The 23,628-nt window shown below is 39.6% G+C and overlaps 2 long non-coding RNA genes across 2 annotated transcripts; one reads left to right on the plus strand and one right to left on the minus strand.

Moving 5' to 3' along the window:
• The first annotated feature begins 370 nt into the window (after nucleotides 1-370).
• LOC141282423 (uncharacterized) lies at nucleotides 371-1,857 on the plus strand. The gene is made up of 3 exons (XR_012337077.1): nucleotides 371-884; nucleotides 1,316-1,452; nucleotides 1,776-1,857. It is a non-coding gene; the product is annotated as an uncharacterized lncRNA (long non-coding RNA).
• Nucleotides 1,858-1,859: 2 nt separating this feature from the next.
• LOC135748485 (uncharacterized) lies at nucleotides 1,860-2,968 on the minus strand. The gene is made up of 4 exons (XR_010532085.2): nucleotides 2,496-2,968; nucleotides 2,264-2,397; nucleotides 2,078-2,181; nucleotides 1,860-1,967 (listed from the first exon to the last, which is right to left on the minus strand). It is a non-coding gene; the product is annotated as an uncharacterized lncRNA (long non-coding RNA).
• Nucleotides 2,969-23,628: the final 20,660 nt, after the last annotated feature.

Raw genomic sequence — 23,628 nt, forward strand, 5'->3', positions numbered from 1 at the left:
GTCACCAAACTGATTAATATCCACCTGTCGGTCAAAAAACATGTGTAACTTATAGGGGTGACCCTGAATAGTCGAAGATTCGATGCATCGATAGGAGAAGCCTGATTTGACTACCAATCTCACATTTGAATCGTCGCAGATGTGTTATGAAATGAGGATCCTTTAATTTTGGCCGTATATGGGTGCACTGTGCACAAATCTGATTTCACATATAACAGCTTTCTCCCAATATATTAATAAACAGCATATTATTATAATTCTGCAAATAATATGTGAAGTATCAGCTTTCAATTATTTTTTTTTAAATGCGTTAATAAATCCAGCAACCCTTGTGACCGGGCTACATGTCCATAAGAGGTTCCTATGTTAAAGAGCACCAATTATGCTAATAAATTAGCACGTTAGCACGTTATTGTAATATCCCATAGTACATACATGTTATTAAAACTTGAACTAATGCACTGTGAGTCTTATAAATTGCTTACATACCTCACCGATTTCTGCATGTCTGGAAAACGCTCGGATTTAGTTCCTGTCTCCGCCTCCCAAAATGTCTAGTGTATTCGGATTGGTCAGATGACTACTCAACTGTTATTGGTCAACTGGGTTCGGCGTGTGTTTGAAAGGTTACGCCCCTGACTACGCGTGGGTTTTCCGGTTCTGACTGAGAGTCACAGGCAATGTAAACAAGCGCTATATTTCTCTATAAACGATGGTGTCTGTACTGCCTTACCACTTCAAGCTCGATCCAGAGAGTTCAGACGGCCGTTACGATATAAACGATCTCCGTCAATGAACGCGATTGGATTTAACTTTTTTAGGTGTCCTTAGCTCTGCCAGAATGCTAAACGAAGACGAAAATGTGTTGCAAAGACATCCAAAAGGTAATTATAACGTACTACATTACTTTGCAAACTATATGGAAACACCAAATGTAGCACATAGAAAGTATTTTTTGAAATGATTATAAAACTATTTCACTTGTTAACATTATTTTACTATAGTAAACTTTATTATAAAAGCCTGCTTACATACTATATCACTGTGCAAACTATATGGAAACACCAAATGTAGCACATAGAAAGTATTTGTTGAAATGATTATAAAACTATTTCATTTGTTAACATTATTTTACTATAGTAAACTTTATTATAAAAGACTGTTACATACTATATCACTGTGCAAACTATATGGAAACACCAAATGTAGCACAAAGAAAGTATTAATTGAAATGAATGTTCTACATTATTTCACTATGGCAAACTTTTTTTATGAAAGACTGCTTACTTATAAGTGCTATGTTTTTACTTATTAGGTTTTAAGGAGAATGTAACAGGTTCCAGGGCCTCTTACCTGCGTGATTCATCATCCAGGTTTTGCACAAATTGTCTAAATCCCTACACACAGAACATTTATTGTACCGACTATAAGCCTTTGAGGTGCAGGACTAGAGTAAGTTTTATTACATTTTTAAACCAATAACACTAAAGTATCATTATAGTAACAAAGTACCCAAAAGAACAAAATATGTAACTTTAAAGAAAATATAATAGTCAGTCAAAAGTTTTATTTATTTATTACAAATATATATTTAAATGTTAAACAATATACAAATAAACATACTTTAGTAACCATATTGTGCTCTTGTTTCAAAAATTGTTCAATTCATTTCTTACAGCTATCTATTCAGATAAATGGCATATCAAAGCTTTGTCAGCTGGTGCTATTTAAGACGACACTATAAGGTTATCATCCTGTCGTGTGTTGTTCTCCAGATACGCTTGGAGCTTCCTGATCAGATCGGTCACAATTTTGGCTTTCGACGACCCCTGCACTGAAGATGGCATGCAATCACGTCCTTTGAAGGTCTCTCAAACTGTGATGCCAGGTCCATTGGAATCAGGGCTTCCTTCAGCTTATCTTCAAATACCTCATCAAACACAAGCCTGATCACATCCTCCACATAACTGTAGAAATATTGCAGTCAATAAATCTTTTGTTTTGATCATTTATTTCCCTGCTACATAAATTAATTTTTTAATTATGAATGTATTTGAAATAAAACATTACTGCTTACGGTATGTCACTTGTGTGTTTTGGGAACATAGGCTTGTACTTTCCCTCTCCTGCTTTTGTTACGGCTTGGTGACATTGTAATGGATGGCTGCAAGGTACAAATACCTGTAAAATATAAACAAGCAATTAATTTATTGTAAAAGTAAATACTACTTTATTTAACAAAGTTACAAAAATACTTAAATACCTGCACAGCATTCCAATAAATGAGAAAATCAAAAATTTTTTGCTGCAAATCTGAAATCTCAGGCTACGGACGGCAAAGGCATCCACTGATGATGGTGATGGAAACATTGTGAAACGATGATACTGCCTGGGTTCCTATTATTATGCAGAGAAAAAAAACTTTGTCATCATCAGTTATACATTTAAGACTGGTAGTGGTTTCACTAGCTAAATACATCATATGTGTTACACACCTTTGCTCCTCATATGCCAGTCTGACTCCTTGTACTGTGTGTAATGATGTTGCATGTTTGCATACAGTGTAGAAGGATGTGTCCAGCTGCGAATCTAGGATATAGACAAATAAAACAAACATGTATTCAGTCAAAAAGACATATTATAACAATAGAGTACAACGACTATAAATCGTTAGACTATTCATTAAAACGTAAATGTATTACATATTACATGGCCCAACATTAGCAACACACATTATGTGTTTACTTCGTTTCAAAATCTAAGAAAGCTTCAAGTAAATACAACAGTAAAATACATATAACTTTAAACAAATCATCTGTACTTAGAGTTTCTTGAGTTTGATCATGAGAACAAATTTTACTGGTAACAGTTTAGCTGGCATTTGTATTTGTATTTAGCTTAGCAACTTAGCAAGTTTGTAAACATGTCTAAACCAACATCGATAAAAAAACGATAGTCTGCATAATTCAACATACACGTGTGTAAATATGGTACGTTGTTTATGAAATACAGTAACGTTATTACAACACAAAACAATTAGCTTGCAAGCTTAGCTCTACACGCACATTATGTTAATCTCCGGTTACCGGTTACGTAACGTACAGTAAAAGGCAAATAATAAACGTGAATACTTACAGCCTGTGATCCAGAAGTGCACAGTAATCCAACTTTCAAGAGGAGACGTCGCGCAAATCCAGCTTCGGTTCATGATGAGAAGCAGTTATTGTGAAAACTCCGTGAACAACTTCTGACTGGATTTTTCCGGAACCGTATTAAACATGATGTCCTCTGTGGAAGTCCATAAAGTGCTATTTTTCCCACGCATCTAAAGAGACAGCGTCTACTCGAGAGATTTAATCGCTTAAACAATGAAACAAGAGTTTGCAAACAGAGTCATAGCAGGGACTCACAACCTCCGCCATTTTAGCTCTCTTCTGACTCGGCGCTCCCCACCCCCGTCTTTGAGGGCGTACCCAAGCAAAGCAGAGAGGGCTGAACTATGATAATGTTGGTCTTATCTACGTCACTAATCCCAGGAAGTAAACTGTTGCCTACAATCCGAGTGTTTTTTGTAGTCCTCGAACGTTAAGAGACGATAACTCGCGTCATCGTTTTCTTTGAGGTATGTACTTTTTGAATATCGTTAGCATGTACTAATGCACATTTACACACAAAAGGATGTTTAAAAACGTGTATCCCATAATAGGTGCTCTTTAATAAACCATTGCCTCTTTGTTTCTACATTTAAAAGAAAAAGCTGGCAATTCTGGCTATAATTTCATTCTTTTAATAATTTATTTATTTTATTTTATTTTCACTCTGGGTTATCTGATGTATCTATTTGGCTTGTGTTTTGTTTTCGTGCACTTGAGGCATTTTGCACATTTGTTCTGCACTTTGTTACTTCTGACTTTATTTTATTAAAAAAATGTATTTATTACAAACGTAAATTCTGATCTAATATAAGTCTGTACATTTTGGATTGCTTTTCGTTTTATAGATTTTGCAGTATTGCGTGCTGGCTGGCTGGCCATGCTTGCGCATGCAATTTAGCCGAACGTGCTAGGTGCTCTTCGTCTCACCCCAGATTTCCACCAACTGCCGAACGGCTGCGGATCCGCTGCGGAACGGCGGCGGAGTCTATCGGTTTCCATTCAAGTCAATGTGTGTATTTCCACTGACTGCCTTCCGAATCCGTCACAGCTCCGCAGGGCGGAGCCATGACTTTATCGCGTGATCATACCTGAATACGCGAGAACTCGTGTTTTTTTTATTCAATATTTGCAATACAAACATTACAAACACACACAAATGAAGTCATTAATACAGAAACAACAAATAATAGACAAGAACAGAGCCAGTGGGAGTTTCAAATAAATACATTAAAGATAGAGCATTAATAAATGTTTTAGCAGCCTTCTAATTTTTTGAATTTTGGATGGATATGATGTACTGCTCTGTCTACGCGAGATCTCGTGTTGTGATCTGGGCTGGTTTGTAAAAACGTCATAATTCAACGGAATAATGGGCAGAGACAGAACTAGGTATCGCGCGATCATCAGGTGAATTTGCGAGACCTCATGGGTCCTCGTCACTTCAGCACGCAGCCGCTCTGCAACAAATACGGATCTGGTGGGTATTGGCGGACGGCGGAGTGCGGAGCCGTAACGCAGCGGAGCTGATCTGCAGCCGTTCCGCAGTCGGTGGAAATCCAGGGTCATATTTAGAAGTTCATCAAACTAAACATTAAAAAACTGATGTTTTCGACGGGTATACGTTTTTAAAATGTATTTAAAACATAGTGGTTATCTTGTCAAAAGTTAAACTACAAAACAGGTAAGCCGTTTCTTTAAATTTCGGTGATGAAACAGAAAATATCTGCACCGAACCTATATTTATGCCTGACACGACTGTTTTTCTTGTGATTTAATATTATGGTCGGTGTTCACTTTCAAATGATAGAAAAGAGATTCCTGAAATAAATAATATCATCAGTTGTTTCTGTATCTAAAGTGAATGGAGATGATCAAAGTGAAAGCAAGCAGGTATTTCTGTGCTAAATAGTAATGCGTAGTGTCTATAATATCATTAATTTCAGTGTTTTTATGAATTGTATATAAAGCTTAGTTTTTATAATTTGCAGTAACAATCACAAATTATTTGTCATTTCTCATTTTTTTGTCATGACAGCTTTGACGCGCTTAATCTCAAAACTAAATAAAAACACTGAATTAGCCGAGGTTTCAAAGGCAGGATCACCTTTATATTTTTAGGTTTAATTATCAAAATGTTTTTTTTGTGTGATGTTCTGTAGATCGCGGCTTTAAAATGTTATGAGGAATAATTAAACAAATATTGCCTTACATTTTACCTTAAAAATATATAAATGCATTGTCAGTTTTGTCTTCGTTCATCACTTGAAAGACAGTTTTGGTCACTTTATCAGAAAGTTGTTTATGTGTGCTGCTTGTGAAAGAAAATAAAAGTTATCAATTTGTACCTGGTCTGACCCCCTCCCAACCCATGCACACACACATAGATGATTCGACTATCGGTCGACTATGAAAAGATTCAACAATTCTGATTCGAATATGTAAATCCTTAGTCGAGGACAGCCCTAGTAACTTAATATCCAAGCTTAAATGCAGCAAACAATTATTACGTGAAACAAACTTTATCTGTTCTTACCTGTATTTACTCGCGAACTCGTCGTGGTAACCTCTGAATGCATGCACATGCGCACAAGTGGCTGTTCCTGCAGACACATGCGTACTAAGTTGTATTGACCCAGTGGCAAAAAAAAACAAAACGCGAAACAAATTCAATTCTTGTAGATTTTTTTACCACTTCATTACCACTGTATTTCACAGAACAATCAAACATTAAAATAAATTAAATAAACTTTAATAAGTTATGTTTTTCTGGGTGGAAGACAAACTAGTAATTTCAACTAACTTATATTGGTGAGGACACTAAAGATATGCTGGCTTTCTTTTGGTTTTAATACTTCAGGTTAACCCTTTAATGTATACCTCACCTCGGGTCTTTGACTTAGGGCATCATTCACTACGCAACAATGTGATCTCTCAGTGAACCCTTACGAAAATTAGCCATGGTTTTATTGTGGTAAAAGTGTAGTAACCATAGTTTTTTGGTGTATTAATTACTATCAACAAAACCATGGTTTTACTACACTAACCGGCAACACTAACCATGGTTTAACTGTGCTTTTAGAAAAACATGGTTGTCAAAACCATGGTTATTTTGTGGTTACCATGGTTTTACTACAGTAACCATTAGGGATGTAACGGTATCAAAAATTCACGGTACGGTAGTATTTCGGTATGATGCCCACGGTACGGTAATTATTGAAACATTTGCAGGAAGAAAAAAAACAAATGAAGACTTGGAAAAACTCCCATAAGTGTTTATTAAACAAGACTGAACATTACAATGTACAAAGTGTAGTGAAGTGTTTACAATTTTCATAAAAAGGACAAAAAAATTAAGTTTCATTTTAGTTTGTCGACTTTAAACAACTCCCAATCAGTCAGGTTTTAAGAATTGAGTGACTCCCTCAATTGACCTAGTTTTAATTATTATTAAAATTAATGCTAATAGACCCTTTTACAGCTCACGTGATCAAATAGCCTGCGCGAGCATTTGGGCAACGGAAGTGGTGTTATTCCCCATTGGTTCTAACGTGGTAGCAACTCAGAAAGTTTATTAAAACGGTTTCTCAACATCAAAATGTCCCGTTGTTGCGTTTGGTTGCACTAATATAATATACTAATATACGTATATATGTATATGGCAACTTTATTTTTGGCCATCTGCTAACGTCTTTTATCCACTCCACTATAGTACACGGATCTGGTAGCTGTGTTGAAAATGTTGATAAAGTCAATTTTTTAAAAATAACTTACTGTTTGTGTTGCTTCACTGTTGATTCTTACGATACTTCCGTTGCCTAAATGTGCGAGCATACGCTGCCACGTCATCATTGTGTACAAACAGTAAAAGGGTCTATGCTTGGTACTCCTATGAAAGCAACGGTTGTGATTGTAGAATCAAGAAAAGATGATGGGTTTTAAGATGGGTCAATTCCTGAAAACAAAAACAACCCAGTAAAAAATGAAAATTGCTTACTTCTTGTAGCTGGACTTAGAGCTGAGGTCAGCTCACTTAATACAGGGGCGCGTTTCCCAATCGGAAGTCTGCAGCTTCTATGGGTCGCATTTGTAGGCTGCATACGTAACGAAGACCGTCTTATTTCAAAATATTAACATTTTTCAAGTTGACTATTATTCTTATTTAATCGTATATCATTGTAACACGCTTATGACTTGCGAATGTAATACTCAGTTAACTTAAATACACCAGGCGTTTAATGACGGATGCAGCCTGCATATGCGACCTAACGCCGGTTTCACACCGCATGCGTGAGCAGCGCGTAAGCAGCGCGTGTTTTTTTCGGCGCCCATGTTAACAAGTTAAAGCATGTACACCGCACGCGTGAGCAGCGCGTGCCTGCGTGGCAGGAGCGTTGCTGAAGCAGCAGTGCTGCTATCGTTTCGGCGTCGGCTCTATTTTTGCTGCGCTGCTCACGCTCAATTAAAGTGATAGTGCATTGTTTATGGTTTAAATGGTCGTGGATTGACGCAAAAAGTTTAATTTTACAATAAAATCATGAATATGAAGCCAAGTGTGTTTGAAACAGTCAAGCAATGAAATATTACCACACTGTTGCCAGAAGACTGCGTTCATTCACTTTCTGCCCAGCAAATGAGTCCTCATCTATCTTAATAATCTTCAGAGAAATAGATTAATCTATAAATTTAAATCTTATGCTTAAACTGTTGAAGGGAAACACGATCGACTGCTATATGCTGTCAATCACTGAGTGAATACTTTATTTTATCGTAAAACTTCAGAGAAAAAGATTTTATAATGTGCCATGGGCTTTCTATGTCTATAATTGTGTATTGTGTCTATATCTGTCATTACACGGATCAGAACAGCACGAAAACAATGTGGATTAAACAAATCACAGTTATATAAATTACACTGACCTTCAAAAAGCGTCTTAAAGAGGTTTTGCTCATAAATGCATGTAAAATAAAGTAATGTGAACTTGAGATTTTTATACTGTTATTTAAACTGCACAGCATGCGCTGCAAACGCAGCCGGTGTGAAAGCACAATGGCCACGCGCAGCAAACGCTCTCCTCACGCGCTGCTCACGCTACGCATACGCCCTGCTCACGCATGCGGTGTGAAACAGGCGTAAGGAGGCTGCAACCTTCTAATTGTGAAACGGCATACACACTCTGCTCATTCACGGATTTACTCACTCGTTTTTTGAATGTCCATCACATTTTGTCCTTCCTCGTTTCTTGTCACAGCGAACGCGAACTTTTTCGACACATCAGATTTAAAATCTGTGTTTCTTTTGCTTCCGCCATTGCCGCTCCACTTGTAGAGAGGCGTCAGAGTAGCACGCATGGGATTATGGGAATTGTAGTTCCCGCGTCCCTCCACTCGCTTTACTTGACCGGAAAAAAACTACACGTGTTGCCCGGAAGACCTTACGTTTTACCGATCATGTGACCACGGTGGTACCGGGAAAATCTTCTACCGCAATACCACGAAATGTATAATACCGTTACATCCCTAGTAACCATGCTTTTTTTGGTTTTAACTGTAGTATAACTATGGTTAATTTTTCCTAAGCGAAGTCACCATGTGCTCACAAGATCACTGTGTGGGTCATAGTGATCTTAATGTGTAAGCACGCTGCATACTCAATCTGTGCTAATATAAAGGTCACAATATGAGATCACTTCACACTCACTGTACTACCCCATAAAGCCCACCATATGCAAGTACCAGATGTTGCCCTGCTGAAAAAAAACAGCATACCAGCAAGACCAGCATATGTTGTGTTTTGGTGCTGGTTTGCTGGTGAACACCAGCTAAACCTGCATCAGCACCAGCATTAGCACCAGCTAAACCAGCACCAAACCAGCATTAGCACCAGCATCCCATGCTGGTCATACCAGCATGACCAGCATATTTTGTGTTTTGGTGCTGGTATGCTGGTGACCTCCAGCTAAACCGGCATAGACCAGCATAATTCCCATGCCGGTCCATGCTGGTTTGATGCTGTTTTTTTCAGCAGGGTGCTCAGAGAGCTAATATGCTAGCTTTTAAAACATGTCACTATTTAATTGCAACTGATATCAAAAACCGCACACACACATATGCACACCCCACACACAGGGCAACTATCACTGCAGCACCCCAACACTTCAATAACTTGCTAGCTGTGGGATTGAACAAATATCTCTGGGTTACAAACAAGTCTGACTCGCTAACAACTAGGCCACAAAGTTAGTGTACATTTAGGATGACCATACATGCCATTCTTCCCAGACACATCCCGTCCAGGATTTTGTGTTCGTCTTCCGGAAGTCGTATTTGTCGACCGCATACGTCATAGAGGATTATTATTATTATTACAGAAAAGCAACCGCTACATTTTAAGGTAAGAATGAAACTACGATTTCATAACTTATGTTTTAACTGAATGGCGTATGCGGTCAACAAATACAACTTCTGTAAGACGCACCGAAATCCTGGATGGGATGCGTCCGGGAAGAATGGGAAGAATGGTCACACTAGTACATTGTAACAATAGTATGAGTGACCTCACATTGGTCACGATGTGAGTTCATGGTACAACTGTGCACTCATTCCATGGTCATAATAATGTAAGGTCATGGCACACTCACTTTGTCATAGCAGGACAACACACATGTCTGGAAAACGTTGGCCCAAGAGTAGAACGTCACCCTTCTTACCTATTTAAGAAATACAGGAATGATCATAGGCTCAAAATATAGGACACTTTCTACACAGCATTTTATACAGCCCTGTGCGTGGTGTGTATATACCATATAAAATGTCATCAACATGGTTATGGCATCAAGAAGTCTACAAATAAAGATTCTAGAAAGCACAGATTTTAAGTAAAAGTGACCGGGATTGACAGATATGTGTTTAAGCATTGTGGCCTAGTGGTTAGAGAATTAGACTTGTTTGTAACCCAGAGGATGTTGGTTTGATTTCCACAGCTGGAAGGAAGTGACTGCAGTGTTTGGGTGATGCAGTGATACTTGCTCTGTGCATGTGTGTGTTCATGACTTGCATTATGGGTTCACTGTATGATTTGCAAATAAATGTTGACATCTCAGTGACCTGTTTTTCAAATAGCAAATGCTAGCATATTAGCTCTCTGAGCAACATCTTGTTGATGGTACTTTGTAAATTGTGCCTGCTCACAGTGAGTGTGTCATGATCTCACATTGTGAACATAGTAGTTGAGGCCAGTGACTTCTTTTCACTGTGCGCTTATACTATGGCCCTGATGTGAGGTCACAGCACACTCAGTGTGCGCTCATAATATGGTCACGATGTGAGGTCACGGCACACTCACTGTGTGCTCAAATCATATTACGACACACTTGCTGTGCTCATACTATGGTCACGATGTGAGATCACTGCACATCCGCTGTGTGCTCAAATAATGGTCAGGATGTGAGGTCACCGTACTTCACAGTGATCTCATACTATGGTCACTATGTGATGTCATGGCACGCTCATTGTGCACTGATACCATGAACTCAACATTTTGAATTCACAAAGAGCTTGCACATAACTCACAAGATGAGAATGTCACAGTATGAAAATGATGTGATTTTACTGTGATCATCGCGTAATCTCACATGTTGACTGGGTACAGTACAGTGTTTAAGTCACTATGTCTTTAGTGCGAGGTATCTCGCATGTGTGTGCCTTTACAAAAATCAACCATGGTTACTGTAGTAAAACCATGGTTAGTGTAGTTTTGCTAATAGTAATCAATATACCAAAAAAACATGAATACTTCACTTTTACAACAAAAAACATTGTTAATTTTCATAAGGGGGTGTGTGCATCTGTATAGTAGGGAAAGAAAGTGAGAGTTTTACTGTAGTGTTTGAGCATGGTGCATGTTCCTCTCACATAACATGTTAGTTTACAGTTCAGCCTCTGTCCAAAGCCACACTCATTTTTATTCAACTTTCATTTATGGACAGAAGACAGCAGTGATTTGTCCATTAGCAATTCTTTCAGTTACTGATGTAAGCAGAGTGTGTATGTATTGGCCATATGTGTACTTAGACGTGTCTTTTGTAACTTCAACATCTCCCACCTCTTGCATACAAAAAAGACATTTAGGATTTTTAAAATATACCATGGGTGCATTGCCTTCTTAACAATATATACACACGCACACTTTTTTGTAGTCATATAATACTTTAAAAATAACGTCTTGGTTACGTATGTAACCCTCGTTCCCTGAAGGTAGGGAACAGAGACGTCACGTCGTGACCGACGAATTGGGAACCGCTCCGCGGCAACCTATCTACTTCCAGAAACTATAAAAACGCCAATGACCTTGGCATATAAGCCGTGTATAAGCCGCAGATGAACAATACCAAATTTGCTATATTATTGCTGAGAAAGCCGAGCAGCAGTGCCCGGCCTAAAAACAGCAATGGAACAGCAAACTGTGGCAACGGGACGTGAAGTCCCTTCAGGGAACGAGGGTTACATACGTAACCAAGACGTTCCCTTTCAGTCGGTATTGTCTGTGCAAACTAATACGTCTTTGCCCCGTAACTCGTTGCCGAAACAGACGAGCGCAAGATATACAGCCCATCTGTGCATACTATTGCATGCCTGGAGACCTGTCTCGGAGGCACACCAGCTCGGAGAAACTCACAGTCCGACCATGGGGTGAAAGTTCGACTACACGCAGGTGTAATGATAACATGGTGAATGCCGCGCAGCCACGCTCTCCTCGGGACTCGGTCGTGAAGCCAATGCTGACGGGATACCAGTATACCCCTTGGCATCTCCACCCTCGAGAGAGGTGAGAAGTGAGGGCTGACACGGCCGGTTCCGGGAGGAAAACGGGGTTTTCCACGACCGCGTAAGCTCTTCATGCACCTCGGGGAAGAAGGGCACCGGGGGCGAGGACTGAGAAGCACTGGCACCCCCGAAGTACCAATCATTGAGGCGGGACGGTTCGGGTGGGGGAGGTTCAGTCCACTCCAAGCCGACGGCCACCGCCGCCCGCCCGAGCGAGCATGGCTGCCATCTCGGGATCGAACGCAGGTCCCGCAACCCTGCCCGAAGGTGGGAGCGGGTCTGGATCGACGTCCGAGGCTGACAACCCCCCCTCCGATGCTACGGAGGACATTGTCTCTGGTAGAGGCTCGACAGAGAGCGAGGACACCGTAGAACACGGGCCGCTCGTCTCCATCGGGGCCTCCGCTGGGAGCCCCTGGACGAACCAGCGGACCGACCCAGCACCGTTATATGGAGATCATCCTTCGCAAGTATAGTAACTGCGCACTTAGCAGCACCAGGCTTGGAAGGTGGGGGCCGTTGCCGGAGGAACGACCCCTGTCTCCGCAAATCCGCCATAGACATGCCCTTACAGATGGAGCATGAGCTATCACGGAACGCTGCCTCAGCGTGCTGGAGCCCCATACACGAAAGACAACGCTCGTGGCCATCCCGGGGGGCGATGAACACACCGCATACAGAAACGGAACACGGGCGGAATGCCATCTTTAAAAAGACGCATCCGACCATGACACGAATGAGTGGCTGTCTTTAGAAAGACACAAAGCTCAAATGTGCTGCTCTTTTAGAGAAATCACTCTTTTGTGCAAGCTGGTGAAGCACACAGGGAGAGGCAACGCACTCACTTGAACTCAAATCCTAAAATTAGAGATAGAGAGAGAGAGAGAGAGAGAAAAGGTGGAAAAAAACACTGTGAGCCTTCGCTGAGGTGCCTTGGTCCAACCAACTTCGGCAAGCTGAGATTTTTTTCTCTTTAAACACAGGATATAGGAAGATCAGTTTAGCTTCTCGTGAGCAAATGTCTGCTGGATTTGAAGCAATAAAAAAGCTAATTTGGTATTGTGCACCTGCGTCTTATATACGCACCTGGCGAGGCGGCGCCTGCATTATGCTGTAAGAATTTTGATTGATCCCGACCAAAAGGTCAGCCCTTCCTGGGAACACAGCATGGATGCCCGAGAGTGCAGTGTGTGTGCCCTGTAGGTGCCCGAGGCAGCAAGGACATCAAAAGAGAACTTTTTTGCAATACAACAAGTTTTCCTCCAGGACTCACGGCAGGGGACCAAGACCCCCAAAACACCCCTCTCGGGAACCAGAACTTTATCTCGAATACAGGAGACTCCCTGGAGAGTTACACTTGATTTTCAAACACCACATCTCCATACAACAACAGGATTCAATGTTAATCTGTGACTTAACCTAATGTTGGGAGACAACTCCTACCTTAGAGATGTTGACCAATCACCCACTGAATGTATATTAGGCAACACCCCTGAATTTTACAACAACCAATCAGTAGCAAACTCCTATATGCTTTGTCTCTCTGGATATTTAAGGGAATGATGTAAAATGGTTCAGGGGGTCTTTCTGTTCATGGAAGTTCACCCCCATGATGCTGTATCTTTGATACAGCATCATGTATTTTATTTTACTTTGAGAAATCTGTAACCAGATATTCATCACTTGCCAGGTATGCATTATTCTCATTTGATTATATTTGTTTTCTCGTATTTGAATTGGAATGTGAATTGGCTTCTGAATTATGTTTTACCTACCTGGTTAATAAATTGTTATATTTTATTTTATTCTGTGTTGCTCGGTAAATGTTGACACTGCAAGTAATATCGTTGTATCCGTAGTTACCGTAAGGACTGAAATCAGGCTAGGATCGGCCCAATCCCAGTTAGATAGTGAATAATACATCAGCTGAGGATTTGAGAGATACGACTAGTAATTGGCGTTAGTTTAAGTGTACTTAGAAGCGTGGAGGCTGTGTTTCCGTTTAGAGTAACATTTCTGATTACTCTAAATAGGGTCAGCCTCAATCTCTGTTTATTTCAATGTTATTCTATTCATTAATCTTGATTAGAAATAATGATTGTAATAATTAAGTGTCACCTCTAAGGGGACTAAATAAAGTATGTTTAAAGTTGAGCACGCAGAAAGCGGCCGCTTAAGCGTATAGTCCAACCTCTGGCAGCGACCAACACTGATTCGCTTACGACCGTTGACCAGTATATTAATTATGAGGCCCGTACTAGGATCATGTGCGACTGTGAGAACCGAATGAACGAGTGTAATACCAGAGCTTTATCAGAATAAATAAACAAACATCCATCTAAATTCTGTAAGCTTTAAAAGTAATAATCAATCAAATTTGTAATATAATATAAACTAAATCTTTGTCTTTGGAGTCAGATTAGAGATAAATATACCTAAATTACGTAACGCCAAAACGTCATCTGCAAAGCGCCGGAAAAGACTGAATGCGTTATAATCCTTCCCATGCGGTTTGGACTTCGCCATTGGGCCAAACGGATGGATGGGGACATATATATTTTCACCCCCTTACAATGCAAATACCTGCATGCCAAGTTCATTGCCGTTTTTATAGTTTCTCGAAGTAGATAGGTCGCTGCGGATCTGTTCCCAATTCTTCGGTCACAACGTCACATCGTAGTGACCAACTGAAAGGGAACTATTGCGATGGTTGCACTATTATTACGCTATTGGGTGTCTCGCCTTGTTGTTATTAGCATTGATTGGTTGTTTTGACCGTCATCCAGATCTCTGGCCTATGACAATTCAGCGCGCACTTTTCAACATTTCAAACTCCTGAAGCCGGTAGTTTTTGCTGATGCTGCTGGAGGAGTTCACTTTGCAGAACTGCTGCAAGTACATCGGTCGGTCAACTACTGGCTTTTACTATAATTGTTTATATCTATCAGGTATTTTTTATTCGGTTGAATTTAAGTTAGAAAACATAATATGGACAAAGACTTTTACCAACGAGTACCGGACATATGGAAAACTGCAGCAGGTAAATACCTTTTACTTTACCCTTTTTCTATTGACGCATAAAGTAAGTGTTCAAGTAAGATGCTAATCGCGATTAGCCCGAGAACGATATTTGCAAATATCAATGTAAGAACCGCTAATTTTAATGTGTGTTGTTAGTAGTTATTAGGTCAAGCTCACATAACGTGATGTCTGAATTGATGAGATGTTCATAACAAGGCTTCTTGTCGTGTTTTGTTTTCTTGTAACTACGCTAATAAAACCTTTGGTTAACAAGCTAAATGTTTCGCAGTTATACATGTTGTTCCAAGGTAGTTATGAGGCTGTTATATGAAGCATTTGACATGCTCTGTAGCCGATGTTGATAATATATAAGCAGAAGTTTAGTCGAAGTTTTTTAGTAAACTGTAAAATCAATCTGCGACAGTAAAATCCTGACGTATTTTCCGTATTATGATTCTCAGTGATACTGGTGCGTTTATATTGTAGCATAAATAGTAATGTATATTTGGAATGTGTAAATTGATCACTGTCATGTACACTTGTTAGACCGATAGGAACTTGAACCTTACTCCTGGGCTCTGTAGAAGATTATACAATCCTGCTTTTTTCTTCTACTGTGGATCACTGTGACTTAAGTCAAAATGAGACAGAGGATGTGTTTTATTTGGAGCTGGTGAGTAACGTTTCAATTTTGAAAGTCCACATCCCATTAAATAAAATTACTAATATTGTTTTTGTGTGCGTTTCCCCCTCAAGCTCCAGAGAAGTCTCATACTACGCCATTTTCAAAAGGTATTAATTTTATCCTATTATATAAAGACTGTGTTTGCATATTAGTTGCCATATTATTGGAAATTATTGACAAATAGTACAACAACCAACCAGCTTAGACCCTGTACGATTGATAAACAGAACAAAATAGCAACCAAAGCGTTTAGCTGAAGAAATATTTGCAAGCTCTCACAATTGGTGTCTGCCTAGCATTTTTAACAGCATTTACATGCTTCTTCACAATTGTGACTTCATGAGCAACGTCACTCTAGAATTTTTATGACACAATCCTAGACTTCATCTTCTCATCAAATTTTCTGTTCAGTCAAATGCTCTTTATATGCTGAAGCGTCCTGCCCCCTAAATTGCACAGAACATGATATGACACACACATGTGAGATAAGACATGAGTTAATACATTTACTAGTTCTTAGCACGAAGTAGGGGATAGGAATGATTCAGACAGTGTAAATATGCTTTCCATTGGGGTGAATGAAGTCTGCCACTACAATGCACAAACATACAGGGTTCTCCGGTCCAGGATGACAGCACAAAGTGGATCATATGTAGGAATCTCTGCCAAAAACAGATTGGAAGAGATCAAACATCACAATCAGTTAGACGGCCTTAACATTATAAACAGCAGTAATGAGTAGAAGAGAAGAGAAACACTGCTGCATACAGACCAAAAAAAAAATACATATCACTGTTATCATTGTTTTTATTCTGTAATAACACTACATGTTCCAAGGGGGCAGGGTGCTTCAGTGTTAAAAAAAGAGCATTTGATCGGAAAGAAAATTTTATGAAGAAACTGAAGTGTAAGCTGACCCTTATTCATGTGTTCCTTATATACCACATACATGTGGGTAACATGGGACATTTGATGATGGTAGATAAAAAATATATTTTGTACGTTCTACCATTTTTAATAATAATATTAACTTCTCAGAAATCTATTATACAGCATGTGCTCGTCTTGAAAAAGTGATACATTTTGGCTTAAAGGGGCAATCAGTAGGATCTACCCCCATCTAGTGGTGTAATTGTATTTTGCATTCAAACGAACAGTGCTTACTAACTCCTCCCCTTTCCAAATGCGTGTTGCAACTACGGTAGCCGTTATGTAATCGCTGATCTCCTTGTTCGTTGCAGCTGGTTCACGTGTTCTGAATGAAAACGCGTTGTGGAAACGCTTTGGTAGGCAAGTGCTTTTTGTCCCTCTCTGCTATTATAGTTTATCAATATGGCGAAACGATATGGATGCCTCCTTGGACTTACTCGCCCAATGTAAGTAAAGAGAAGAAATTCTAAGCTTACAAAGAAAAGTCAGATCACTGGCAGAGTTCATTTGACACCAACGAGGACATATTTATGAATAAAGACATTGATTTTGATTAATAAAACACTTAAAATCCTACTTATTGCCCCTTTAAACCTGTTTTTAAATTCCATTTTCCAACAGTGATAACTGCTAAATATGAAACACATTCATTCTTTCTTTTTTCTTTTAGATCAGCATTGAAGCATTGTTTCACAGGGCGGAGCGGACAACAAATGTCGTGAGTCTCGCCCCTCCCTAGTTTCCACCTCGAGGAGGTCCCAAGAACACCCCAATGACCAGACACACGAGAGAGAGTAAGTAAATTAAAACAATATTTAATAAATTATTTAAAAAGGTAAGTAGGGAAGGGGAAAGGGGATCTAAAATCAAACTCTCGGGCCAGAGAGTGGAAATCCTGAGTCACTCGGACTCCGTCGCGGGGACTCTCAGGCATGTCTTCCAACTCCTCCTATTTTCCCTTCATGTGACATCAACCAGATTATTCACAGCGTTGCCTTTGTTCTATTTTGCAGGAGGACTGCCAGTGGAGCCTTTCCCTTTCCTGGACGTAAAGGAGCAGCGAGTTCCTGGGCACGACACTGTAACCACAGGTTTACAGGTGAGGGTGCAAAACGATTGCACGAGATCTTGACTTGGGTCGTTCAGGTGAGTATACAGGACAGCCAATCCGCTCCTCTACTTTAGACGCTCTGGTGAGTATACAGAAATCAAACACCAGCTCTTGGTTTCCAGCAAACAGGTAAAAATACAGGCGGACACACTGGGTCTTCAAGGGTGCTACGCTGCCTTTTGACTTTGAATGTTCAGGTAAGTATTCAGAAGGGTGCACTGGGTCTTTACGTTGGACAGATAGGCAGGTATACAGGGGTAATCCGCTGGCTCTTAGTTTTTGGGCGTACGGTGAGTATACAGAAGGACCACTGGGTCGTCACTTGGGCATACAGGTGAGTATACAAGGGTAATACGATGGCTCTTAGCTTTGGGCGTACAGGTAAGTATACAAAAGGGCAACTGGAGCTTTACATTGGGCATACAGGTGAGTATACAAGGGCAATACGTTAGCTCTTAGCTTTGGGCATATAGGTGAGTATACAAGGCCAATACGCTAGCTCTTAGCTTTCGGCGTACAGGTGAATATACAGGAAGGTAACTGGATCTCTACTTTGGGGGTACAGGTTACGTAGACAGGGCAATAGGCTGGCTCTTAGCTTTGGGCATATAGGTGACAGGGGTAATACGCTGGCTCTTAGCGTTGGGCGTACTAGTGAGTATACAAGGGTAATACGATGGCTCTTAGCTTTGGGCGTGCAGGTGAGTATACAGACGTATGACTAGGAATAGAGACAACTCGCAGACCCTTGAAGAGGTGGACGACAGGCTTTAGCTCTTTGATGCTTGGGGGACTTGAGAAGACATTTTTGCTACAACACTTAAAGCCTTCCTCGCTGGGACGGACTTCTCGGACAAGACACTCCACACGGTAATTCTTAACCGTAGAAACACTCCCACGACGACACGGAGCCTTAGGCTCGGACCTGTAGAACTGGTGGCAAACAGACACACAGAATTCCTTCACAAATTTACTTGGCTTCAGTGAATATATGGGGAGAAATACACCACCTCTTGGCTTTGAACCAGGGCAGAATGGAGGTTTGAACAAAAGCTGAAAACGTAAGAGAAAGAACTGCGAAGAAAACTGACACAGCTACAGCTGGAAGAACTTTCAAATAAAAACAAGAGAAAGATTCAAGCAGCAGTACAGAAAGACGAACCCAACCAGATGTCAGTGATGGCTCCTGTGACTTCTCCACCAGCTGTCCAGCCGACTCCGCCCACAACAAACCCTCCTAATGCACACCAGACCCCCGTGCCCGTCATCAATGTATACACTCAGCGCCCAGGGCCGATGGGGTGGACAAGAAATCCAACACAAGGGGACAGGAGAGGAACAGGCATATTTCCTGAAGTGAACTGTTGGGAGTGCGGAGAGAGAGGACACATCAAGAGTGCTTGCCCGACCAATCCGTGGACACAGTCCCCTGGGGGTAGAAGGGGGAAGAATTGGCAGCGGTCTGTGCGAGGTCCTGTGAACCCCTGGGTAGGCACAAACCCAGACTTTTAGGGGTGCCCAGAGAATCCTATTGGGGAGAGTCAATTACCAATTTTAACCACTAATGCAAATCAAGAACCATTTTTACAGGTTGAGGTAGAAGGCAAAAGCATACCCATGATGGTAGACACAGGAGCGGTTTATACATGTGTAAATTCAAATTATGCATCACATCTCCCCATGTCTGGCAAATTTGTAAAGACAATAGGATTCTCGAGACAAACGCAGTTAATTCCAATGACCGCTCAGATTTGTCTACAAACTAAAAACAACCGTGTGACCTTACCAATCCTGATATCAAACCAGACTCCTATTAACATTTTAGGAATAGACGCATTGCGCAAATTAGGTCTTAAAATTTGGTGTTCTGCAGAGGGAGTGTATGTGGACATAAAAGGAACTCAAATGATGATCTCTGAGCCAAAAGCTAATGTTTACTGGTTAGGACAGATAGAAAATGATGTGAAACAAGCATTTGATAAATGGGGTAAATTCATTGAAGCACAGATTCCTGATGCACAAATACCAAAATCACAGTTCCATTGTGCAATGATGTATGATCCTTTCAGAAGTACAGAACTTGAAACGAGATGGCAGGAAGAAACCAAAGGGCAACAAATTGAGTTAATTTCAGATTCTATCATTATAGGTAAACAGGGAGCAGCTATAACCTTAATGGAGAATGACTTCACAAACAAATGGTTTACCATAGCAGATTCTGTACAACATATATCTCTATATATAGGAAAAAGCTGGAAAACAAAAGATGTTGGGCCTATGCTGAAAAAGGCTACACCAAGTCAATAGGAGACAACAGAAAATCCATTGATTTTTCATTCTGCTGATAAAAATTACATTCAAATTCTGTATGGAACCTCACTGTTAGGAATTCCTCAGGAAGTAATTATTAATCAGCAGAAACAAATTCAAATGATGACAGAACCTGAAACAGAAGAGAGTTATACTGCTAAATTACTCCAGGATGTAGAACGACAAGTCCCATCAGAGCTATGGTCCAAATATGAAACAGATGTGGGCTTGGTAAAATCAGCCAGCCCAGTGAAAGTGAAACTAAAACCAAACGCTTGCCTTCCCAGGAAAGCACAATACCCCTTACGCCCAGAGGCTGAATTAGGCATAAAAGATACCATTGAAGGACTAATGAAAGCTGGAGTACTTTTTGAAACAAGCAGCTATTGTAACACTCCAATTTATCCTGTAATTAAAGCAAACAGAACTAAATGGCGCCTTGTACATGATCTACGAGCAATAAATGACATAGTAGAGGATAGTCAAGTTGATGTGCCAAACCCACACACTCTGCTAACAAATGTCCCCCCTGATGCCAAATACTTCACTGTGATTGATCTATGTTCTGCATTCTTCAGTGTACCAATTGCTGAGGAAAGTAGATATTTGTTTGCATTTACTTATGCTGGTAAACAATATTCATATGCAAAATTACAGATGGGATTCAAAATGTCACCCACAATATTTAATCAGGTACTCAAAGCTGATTTGGAAGATCTCATGATAGACAGCACTTTGCTGCAATACATGGATGATTTGATGATTTGTTCAACCTCACTGGAACAATGCCATAGAGATTCAGGAACGGTACTGACTAAACTAGCTCAATGAGGTCATAAAGTATCCAAAACCAAACTACAATATTGCCAGCCACAGGTGGAATATTTAGGGCGGTTAATTTCTTTTGGAACAAAGGCCATAGCCCCAGCACACCTAGAAGGCATAAGTAAAGCACCATTGCCACAAAAAGTAGGACAGATGATGACTTTTTTGGGCATGACAGGTTTCAATGCTGATTGGATAGAAGATTATGCAATCAGAACAGCACCATTGCGAGACCTTATGAAACAGGCTGGGCTACAAAATCTTAGTGCTCCCTTAAAGTGGACTACAGATGCATTAGCAGCCTTTGAGTCGATTAAACAGGAGCTTCAAAAGGCACCTGCTTTAAGTACACCTGATTATACCAAACCCTTCCACCTGTATGTTGCTAACAGAGCTGATGGATATGCTTCTGCAGTATTAATGCAAGAAACCTGCAGTGGTACGAAAAAACAACCAATAGCATACTACAGTACTAAACTAGACAATGTAGCACAAGGATATCCACCTTGTTATCAGCAAGGTCTTGCAGCAGTATTTCAGACATATGAAGGCCTCTTCGATAACTATGGGGTATCCAGTTATCATATATACCCATCACAAAATTGCACAGGGAAAGTTTGTTTTGACACAAGCCCGTATTTTGGCATATTCGTTACTACTGACACATCCAGATATAACAATTAAACGGTGTAACACGGTGAATCCTGCAGAGTTGATTCCTTTGGCTTATGAAGGTGAGCCACATGAATGTGTTGCTGACTCGTTAGCATTCACCAGGTTACGACCCGATCTCGAATCGGTCCCAATTGCCGAAGCAGAAGTCACTGTCAAAAAATCCTATAGGATTTTTAATAAGAATCCTGTACAGGAATCCAATTAGAATTTCTATCATATTTTGGAACCGTTCCATTAGAAAAATCCTATAGGATTCCATTAGAAAAATCTTATAGGATTCATTAGAAAAATCTTATGGGATTCCATTAGAAAAATCGTATAGGATTCCATTAGAAAATCTTATAGGATTCCATTAGAAAATTCTACAGGATTCCATTAGAAAATCCTATAGGATTCCATTAGAAAAATCTTATAGGATTCCATTAGAAAAATCTTATAGGATTCCATTAGAAAAATCCTAAAGGATTCCATTACAAAAAAATCTTTGGGATTCCATTAGAAAAAATCCTATAGGATTCTATTAGAGGATATTTCTAAAGGATTTTAAGACACGACAAAAATATCCTTTAGGATAATTTGTAGAGGATTTTAATGGGATCCAATTAAATTTTTTGTTTCTTAAAATATGCTTTCCTCTTTTTGATTTTGTACATTGCTGTTACACTGTAAAACCCAAAAAGTTAACTCAACTTAAACCATTTGAGGAAATCGATTGCCTTAAACCAAACATTAGTTTAAAAAATGATGACAGAAAAAGGTAAAATTATTACACTTTATTAAACAATCGTTTATTTTACAAACATTGTTTTAAACATGAAACAAAGGTTTGCTTTTCTGTCCAAATTCACATTAAAACTAATATTAGATTTACACATTCCTTTATGAAATATATCAAGTATTCCTTTATGACTTTAATAGACTCAGTGTCTTGTACACTTTTAATAAATCAGTGTACTGTTCCTTAACTCAAACGACATTTAAACATTTTTAAGACGTACACATTTCCCATGAAATTTCCAAATTACACAGGGTCACATTTGTCTATGCCAAGCATTGAGAAAACACAAACATTATTGTTTCACTGATAAAATTGTGGTGTACTCACAGCATAATGAGTAACTGAATAGGTCCACTTGTAGTAACATTTCTTTAGTTTTTGTTTTGTTAATGACGGTTGGTAAATGAAAGTCAGTCAACCTCCTCACTGGTAAAGATCCAAAACTGCTCTAGACACGTTCATACTTACATGTGAGAAAACACAAAAGTATGAATAAATGTTTCACTAACAGAACTGTGGTATACTATCAACTTAAATCAATGTGGTACCTTTAAAGTATTTGTTTTTGGTTGGTTGAGAACAGTCAGCCAGTCTCCTCAATGGTAAAGATCCAAAATTATGCTGGATCCATTCGTGCTAACCTGGGAGAAAACACACAAATATTAGGGATGCTAAAGTACTCGTTTAAAGTCCCCCGATACCTGGAATCGATACCACGGTCTGAGAAATGTCTATGTTTGAGCGGCGTGTAAGGGGTTAATGCCTCTTGTGTTGTCCAAAGAGGCAGAGTTTACAACAAACTGGAAAACTAGTACTTTGTTTTTTGTTAAATTATATGACTAAAGCTGTTACCTGTAAATTTAAGTCATGTTTTTTTATTAAGTACTCGGTATCGGTATCGGCAAGTACTGAAATGCAAGTACTTGTACTCGTACTCGTATTCCAAAAAAGTGGTATCGGTGCATCCCTAGCAAATGTGTATTACTTTTCCACTTACAGAACTAGGGATGTGCATTTATGTAATTTTTTCATTTCGATTAATCCATAGGTCTGAAGAACGAGTACTCGATTAACTGGGGCAGGGCAATCAAATGGGCGTACATGGTCATGGTGAAAATGAAAATATTTTTATTTAAAACACTAAAATAAAACTTAATTTTAAAGAAACTATGACAGAACAATGAACACATACTATATTATTAATGAATTAAATGTTTTTAACAGAAACCTATAATAGGAATAGCTGCGTGATGAAGTGAATCTAAAGGGTTAATAGGCACAAACCGCTTTCTATATGACGCACTCTAAATATAGT

This window comes from Paramisgurnus dabryanus, chromosome 7 (assembly GCF_030506205.2).
Source record: "Paramisgurnus dabryanus chromosome 7, PD_genome_1.1, whole genome shotgun sequence".
NCBI classification, from domain to species: Eukaryota; Metazoa; Chordata; class Actinopteri; order Cypriniformes; family Cobitidae; genus Paramisgurnus; species Paramisgurnus dabryanus.